The following is an 8716-nucleotide window of genomic DNA, read 5'->3' as shown; positions in this document are numbered from 1 at the left end:
TGAATGTTACATCCAAGATTCAGTAATTCCAACCAGCATTCACTGCAATCTGACAAAGGCTGCTAGAGTGGATAGAAATTGGTATTTGGCAGAATATAACAATAAGACTCAGTGCATCCCCCAAGACAGATAAATAGGCAGCCATGTCAACATGCTTCCCTCCAGCCCTTGAGCTGCTAGAAAAGTATATTGGCATTATTTGCCCAAATTAGGTTCATGAGAGGCAACTAGCGTCATTAAGTTGCCTAAAGCATCTTAATCAATGGATTTGGCCAAGGAGATGGAAGAAGCCATACCTGTGACCAGTGGTGGGTGTGGATGCCACTTCCAGAAGTCCATTCTGGGCCTAGGCAACAAAAAAATTAGCTACTGGTTCTGCCAGACTGGTGTGAACTGGTTGAATTCCACCACTGCCCTAGGGTGGCCCCAAAATCCCTGCAAATCCAGAAGGAAGAAGCTGCCGAGATGGAAAGAATGTGTCTTGGATTGGACTCAGTCAGAGCCTTGCGAAAAACACCTTCAGCCCTCAGTTTCTTCTTTCTTTTGACAAAGGCTGAGGCTCCTGGGCTGAGCTCTTGGGCTGAGCTCTTGTTTCCTGCCCATGCAGATTCAGCGGGTGAGAGGCAGTCCCTCGGGTGACCTGTGGGCAAGGGAGAGCTTTGAACAGGGTGCAGCTGGTCACGTGACAGGGGTGCTGAGCAGTTTGATTGGCAAGAGCTGCACTTAGTGACTGGGTCTTACATGGAAAGTGGAGGAAGTTATTCTGGTTCGCCACGATTTCTCTTGTTGGTGATGAACCAATGCTGTTCCTTTTCAAAGACTCCAGAACAGTGCATGGAAGAAAATTACAACTAAGAACAATAACCAACAGTAAAAACGAGAACAGTGTTTGAGTACAATAGTTGAAAATGATTTATTATGGCTAACGCATAGCGACCCTTTCAGTCATTTAAAGGCTTTTCCCTCCAGGAGCAAATCTACATTTGCTGAACTGAATTCATGCTGACCACTGAACGTGGTAGTGAATGCATTCAGCCAGCTAGACAGGTCCTGGCAGCCATCCACTGGATGGACTCATGAACATAAAAACAAACCTCTTGAATCAGAGAGTGGATGCTGCCTAACTCATTCTCTGGGTGCCAGAAGGAGCCAGAAATATTTCTGAAAACTCCTGAAATGGAGAGGAGGGCAAAATGTGCATCTAACAGGACACTCCAATTCAAGGTTTGGCTATTCTTTGTGAATGCAGCTAGCATTTATGAAGTTGTTTCAGTAAAAGAGAGTTGTCATGGATGTTGTTGCAGATGGATTGAAAAGATTCCATTTTCTTTCTTTCTATAAGCTTCAGATTGGTGGCTTCTTCCTGCATAAAATTCACAGAGTGGGAATTTCCCTCTCTTCTGGCTGTTCCTATAGCCATCCCATAGTAGTAGCTGTGCCTCTACATTTAACTAGGGAGAAGTAAACTGGTCCCTGCAAGGCAACTCTTATCCATACCTGATGCTAATCAGGGCTGCCTGCTGAAGTGTCAGCTTGACATCCACGCACAGCTGCCCACACAGCTAGAATGTATCTTTAAATTTATCAGCCCCTTCATCCTCCATTCCTGTTCATCACCAAATCAGGTTTCATGTTAACTTCCTGGTTCCAGTAAAAACAGGTATTGTATCAGATGATATATTGTATGGATCCAACCTCTTACTTTGTTGCCTGCACTCTTTGTTCTAAGGGGACATTTCTTGGACATTCAGAATTAATGTTCAACAGGGACACACCGTTCCCACAGATAAGGAAAACATTACATCATGGATATATTAGCAAAAGAATTGAAAATAGAAAACAAAGGACATCACTGAATGGTCATGGAAAGAGACCTGACACTGCTTGTTTTAAAATGCAGCTCCCATCTAAGTTACCTTTGGAGATGGTTGCTCTGTTCACCAAGACTGTTTTATCTTACTGCTGATATGGTATTATCATGGTGTTTTTTTTAATGAAATCAGAGATAATACACCACAATGCCCTATGTGTGTGTGTGTGTGTGTGTGTGTGTGTGTGTGTGTGTGCGTGTGTGTGTGTAGTTAATTGAGTGTCCTGTGTGCTTTTGCTGCTTGTATTGCATCTAATTAAACACTGCCAGAAAACTGATGCTGATTAATTGCCCTTTGATCAATCATTTTTTCCAGACCAGTTTCTGTCCCAGCATCTGGCTATCATTAATTTATGGAGAGTAACAAGCAGTTGCTTGGATGGGACCTGCTTCCAGTGGGGCATCCAGGATGTTAGGCTTTCATTCCAAGCATCTCTCCCCAAAAGATGGAGTTAGATCTGAAGCACATTTCTGGATCTGAGAATAAAACAGTTGATCTGGATCAGTGTCTCCTTAAAGAAGCCTTTTCCAATCTGGTGCCCTTCAAATGCTTTTTATCTTGGCCAGTCAGAGTTTTGCCTAATGAAGGCTAACATGAGGCTGAATGGAAAGAAAGAACACTCTTAATAGAAGAGCAAACTTTTTCTTAGCTGCCTTATCAATAGACTTTTTCTTTCCAGGATCTAATATTGAGGCCTATAGGAGGGTATTTTTTCTTTCATGTTATTCTAAAACATAAGAACCAATGTCCTTTAACTAAGTGAGAAATTTATGTTTCCTTCCATGTGACAAATGAACTCAACACTGGAAGGAAAGTCAAGTGAATAGCTGAGTTTCACTTTGGAAAAGGTTTAATTCAAATGATGCAAGGTAGAAGTGAGTCACAAACATGGCTACATCCCGGAGTGCACACCTGCCATCCTCTGAAGCAGTTGCACATTCAGAGCCAGTGCAAAAGGGCCTTAGGCACCAACGATGCATCTGCCTAGGAGGAAAGGAAAGCTGGCTGTAAATGGGCTGAAGCAGGAGGTGGGAGGCAAAGGAGGCGTGGCCAAAGGTCCATGCCTAAAGTTCCCATTACGTAACAGTGGTGTAAGGTATTGACCTATCATATACTTTCTTCAATGTTTACACTTTCTGGGCATTTGGCATCTCACATGAACTTCCCCTCCCTTCTTATTTGTGATTAGCCACTCTTGTGATATGCTCCCTTACCCATGATGCCAGGGCTAGCCCCTCCCCTGAAAAATGGCACCCTGTTTCTCCTTGCAATCCTATCAGTTCTTAAGACATTTTAAATGTTACAGTGGTGGTGGGGGGTGAAGGTTCATTCTCCGAGCTTGTGGGTTGATTTCCAAACATTTAGTTACCAGGCTAGATAACATCTTCAGCGATGTTTAGGGGATGTCTGTGTCAGTGCTCGACTGTTTATAAGGGCTATAGGTGTGGGTATGTCAAGTGAGAGTCTTGTGATGGGTCAGGTGTGAGTTATCAGTGAGAGGTTGGTAATGGGTCTTGTGATGGGGAAATTACATCAAGTCAAGGTCATTGGAAGGTGAACTGCTAGGTGGGGAGAGGGGGACCTGCATGGGTTGGTTGAGGATTGGTGCTGTCTCTGGTTGGCTGTGTGATTGATTTGGATTCTGAGGGGTTCAATTATGGTTTCATTTAATGACTGCTTTGCTTCAGGACTGAGTTGTCAATCCCAATTGTGGTAACTAAACAACTCCCTGTACATGGCAGAAAACAGATTTTTAAAAGGTTTAACTCTTTGCTACCATCTAGTGGCTGCCTGGATTGTACAGGCAGTTATGGCAGACTCAGAAGAGAGGTTTGTCATGACATGGGAACTCTCATTCAATGAGTCATATATGCCTGTATTTTTAGGCTTATAAATTCACTTTGCAGAAATCTGAAAACAGGTTTTTCCCCCCAGAGTTATTGAAAATGTTGAAGAGAGTCAGGCTAGTTTGATATTTGGAAGACTTTGAGCCAGAAGCTGACACCTGATGTTCCTTTATATAAGAAGAGAGAGGTTTTATGCAAATTCCATGGCACAAAGTGGTGTGCATGTATGTGTGTGGGGGGCAGAATTTCCAGAATGCAGCAGATCAGAGACAAATCTTGTCACTTCTTTCAAGAGCATGCATAGGGTCTTGTAGAAAAGAAGGATGGAATGGGATAGGATGGGACCCTTGTAAGTTGTTTGGCAAGCTAGAGTGGATCCCTCCAGACCATTTATAGCCTGTAGGTTGAAGAGTCCCCTGCTAATGCCAAATGATGTGAGAGATTTCCTGAAATTAGTATCTTAACTTCTACAAAGAAACAATTCATAAAATATTGAAAGGATTAGAATTTTAATGTCAGGGAATGGTTCCATTGAATCTATATTGGTAGCGTAATGCAAGTATAGATGGTCTTTGCTTAGTGAGTCCCTCATTTAGCAACTGTTCAAAGTTAGGACAGTGTCAGAAAAACAGCTTCCAACCAATTCTCATATTTATGAACATCACAGTGTCCTGAAGCCATGTGATTGCTATTTGTGTGCTTCACAATTGGCTTCTAACAAGCAGAGTTAAGAACATGGAGTAAAATCTGTTAAATCCTTGGATTCAATGACTAGCACAACAGGCATTATATGAACAAATATCTTCTTTAATGGCAATTGCAGATTCATACAGAAACGGAGACTCACAGGCCTCCTGCTTCTTCCTTTGCTTCAACCAACAACGAACGAACAAGAACGGTCCGGGTAAAGTTGCTACAGATCGCGTGCGCTTTCTTGCGCATGCGCGCAGGCTGTCGCCAGTTTGTCTGGCCCCGGGCAGCTTCTGCAGCCCGTTGCCATGGCAACTGCCCGGGCTTGCTTGCTGCAAGTCCCGGGACACAACACCCCTTCACCCCCGGATTAAACTCATCGGGCACATGTGCTCACATGTATCATGCCCGCGACCTCTGATTGGGCGTGAGGCCTAAAGACCTATAACTGTGCTAGGGTTGCTCAGGTGATACAAATGGTACCGTACTATCACCCAGCTACCCGGTATACTAACAGGTTGACAACAACCTTACAAAATCTTCCAAATATCTTGGGGACCTCTTTTCTCTTTGTGATCTCCTCAGCTCCGGGGAACATTCTCGATTGCCATGAGCCTCATGTGCGATGGGAACAACCCCTCTTCTATACCCTGGTGGTCCCGGTGACTTAACTACAGGAGCCTGGCCTGCTTGCTTGCCCATCGGGCTACACAGCCCAGGACTTCCTTTTCTGCCACAAGGTGGCTCACCCTCTACGACCGTTCTACCCGGTCTGTCAGAGCCCCGTTCCCCACTCCTGAATGCTGTGGAATTCCCCAGGTCCACAATGGACCGATCTTGGAAGTCTAATGTTTCGCTGCCACCTACCAAGGCTGAGCTGTATCCTGTGTCCTTGGTGCCCCAAGGACCAACCAACCCATTTTGTGTGTTAGCTGAAACAGGGTCATGAACATCCCTTCCAGCTTCTGTCCCAACTGCAGACTTCCACCTGACCAAACGTCCTTGGGCATACGCCCGTTCCCCTATATTAGGTGAGTTCGGAGGACTCTCCTGGAAAATCTCACTATCTGGAGTGTGTGTTGCAGGGTGTTCTGGGTTATTCTCCCATGAATTTCCGTTGGGCACACTTGCGGAATCTTGGGACAAACCCTCCCCTGTTCCCTCCAGGTCCCCCTCCCCCCCACAGAAGACCCAGGCGAAGGAGGAGAAGAGTCCAGCCTTTGGTGAAGCTGATCGATGTGTCGTCTCAGGACGCGGCCGCCCTCTATGGAGACCTCATATGACAACGGTCCAGTCACCTTGCATACAACAGCAGGAACCCAAGGGTGGCCAGGGCCATAGTTCCGGGACCACACCGGCATGCCCATGGTCAAACACCGTGGTGCCTTAGTTGGAGACTCCAAAGGAACCAACCGATCAGGATGCAACCTGTCCAATTTAGTGATCAGTCTACGACCCCAGCGTAGTTCAGCTGGACTTTTCCCAGTCGCTACAGAAGGTGTAGTGCGATGAGCAAGAAGGAAATCAGCCAACCGATGATGCCAATCCCCATAAGTCAGCTTCTTCAGGGCGTCCTTGGTGATGTGCACCATCCGTTCAGCCATACCGTTGGTGGAAGGGTGGAAAGGTGCCGATGTCGCATGCCGGATCATGTTTGCTTGAAGGAAAGCCTGGAACTCAGCCGATGTGAACTGTGGGCCGTTGTCTGAAACTAAGACATCTGGCAAGCCGTGAGCTGCAAAAATGCCCCTCAACACCTGGATGGTTCTGCCAGTAGTGGTGGACGATACTGGTATGACCTCCAGCCATTTAGAATGGCTATCCACAAGCACTAAGAAGAATTGCCCCTGAAATGGTCCAGCGTAGTCTACGTGTACACGTGACCATGGCCTAAGCGTTTCTTCCCACTTGTGCACAGGTGCCTGGGGCATCTCTGGCCTCGAGTGCTGGCACAAGTGACACCCATGTACATGTGCCTCTATGTCCCTATCTAACCCTGGCCACCATAAGTGACTACGGGCAAGAGCCTTCATCCGGACAATGCCAGGATGACCTTCATGAAGGGAGATCAGGACCCTAGACCTCAACGAGGTAGGAATGACTATGCGGCTGCCCCACAATAGGCAACTCTTAAAGGTGGATAGCTCGTGCCTCTTGTACCAATAACTTTGAAACTCAGTACCAGGGCACCTATCAGGCCATCCAGATAGTACCCAAGACAGGACGCATGTAAGCGTGGAGTCAGAGGCAGTTTCAGCAGCTACATCCCGGGCATTCAGGGGAGATTCTGGCAACTCCTGAATGGAAAGGATGTTAATGGCAGGAGCGGGGTCAGCCTCCACATCAGGCAGGGGTAGCCTACTTAGGCCATCCGCATGGCCCATCTCTTTTCCAGGTTTGTGAATTAAGGAAAAATCATAAGCGGACAAAAAAATAGACCACCGCAACATGCGCGGAGAAATGATTTGAGGTGTCTGCCTATTTGTAGTGAACAGCCCTAGCAAAGGCTTATGGTCAGTATAGACCATGAAATGCCTACCATATACGAAATCATGGAATTTCTTAATACCCGCAATGATAGCCAAAGCCTCCCTATCAATTTGAGCGTAGTTATGCTCAGCAGAAGAAAGAGTCCTGGAGTAATAAGCAACTGGAACCTGAGTTCCATCAGCCTTCAAATGACTCAAAACAGCACCCACCCCATAAGGGGAAGCATCACAAGCGATGCAAACAGGAAGTCTCTCGTCAAAATGAGCAAGCACATTATTGGACGTGAGCAAGGCCTTGACCCCAGCAAAACTCTGATCGTGAGCCTTGGTCCACTGCCAGACTGCCTGTTTGTCCAATAGTCTATGTAAAGGCTCAGCCACAGCAGCCTTGTGAGGAAGGAAGGCATTATAGAAATTCAAAAGACCTAAAAAAGCTTGCAATTCACCTTTTGACTTGGGACGGGGAGCCTCCTGGATGGCCTTCAGCTTTGATTCAGCAGGGTGAATGCCTTGCGCATCTATTCTGAATCCCAAAAAGTCAGTGGACGTGACTCCTATCTTGCATTTGTTCCTTTTAAGCTTTAACCCTGCCTTCCTAAACCGCAGCAGAACAGCCCTCAGTCGTTCTGCCAGATTATGCACAGAATCCCCAGCAATGAAAACATCATCGAAATAAGGGCAAACCCCAGGAATGCCCCTTAATGTGTTTTCCATCACACTCTGGAAAATACCGGATGCTACATTTACTCCAAACTGGAGCCTCTTCACCTTGAAGGCACCCCTGTGTGTCACAATGGTCTGTGCCTCAGCAGCTGTTTCATCAACAGGTAACTGTTGGTATGCTTGAGCCAAATCTAGCTTTGCGAAAAACTTCCCTCCTTTAAGAGAAGCCAGAATATGCCCCACTACAGGAACAGGATAAGCGTGCTGCTGAAGTGCCTTATTGATAGTGCATTTGTAATCAGCACAAATACGTATGTCCCCATTAGCCTTAAGAGGCATAACAATGGGGGTTTCCCATGTACTCGAGTCTACAGGTTCTAAAATGCCTTGTTGGATTAACTTATCCAATTCAGCATCAATTTTTCCTTTCAAAGTGAAAGGCACTCTCCTGGCCTTAACTCGAATGGGTGTGATGTTGGGGTCAAGTTTCAACGAAACAGGAGGCCCTTGGTAAGATCCAAGCTGTGAACTAAACACATCTGCAAACTCCTCACAGACTGCTGTAAGGCTTAATGTTTGCAGGCTATGCAAGCCAGTGACTTGAATTCCCAAGGCCTCGAACCAATCAAGTCCTATCAGACTCGTTCTTTCACCCTCAACAACCAGAACATCCAAAGGACCCACAAAACTCTTATACTGTACAGAAAGGGTGGCCTCCCCCTTAATGCACACTCTAGAGTTTTGGAAATCAGTTAGTACGATATTGGAAGGCCTTAGCCTCACCTGAACTCCACTGCTAGTGCAGATTTTCCTGAAAGTATGCAATGAAATAATGGACAGGGCAGATCCTGTATCCAGCTCCATAACTAATGGTACTCCCTGCAGCTTCACCTTAAGTGACAACTTCTTTTTAAGTGGTCTATGTGTGCCTGTTCTATAAACACTTCTGCGCGATGTGCAGAAGCCTACTCTATTCTGACTAGGGACCTTAGTGTTTTTCTGGTGCAATTCTTCTTGATACTTTACCTTTCCACGTCTTAGGCAAATGGCTGCGATGTGACCTTGTCTTCCACATGCTCTGCAGACAGCTGTGCGGAACCTGCAGTCAGCCCTCTTGTGGTGACCACCACACCCGAAACATTTGAGTTCCTTTGGC

This window comes from Protobothrops mucrosquamatus, unplaced genomic scaffold (genome assembly GCF_001527695.2).
Source record: "Protobothrops mucrosquamatus isolate PMUCROS unplaced genomic scaffold, P.Mucros_1.0 scaffold_257, whole genome shotgun sequence".
Lineage (NCBI taxonomy): Eukaryota > Metazoa > Chordata > Lepidosauria > Squamata > Viperidae > Protobothrops > Protobothrops mucrosquamatus.
Note: the sequence above shows the minus strand (reverse complement) of the source record.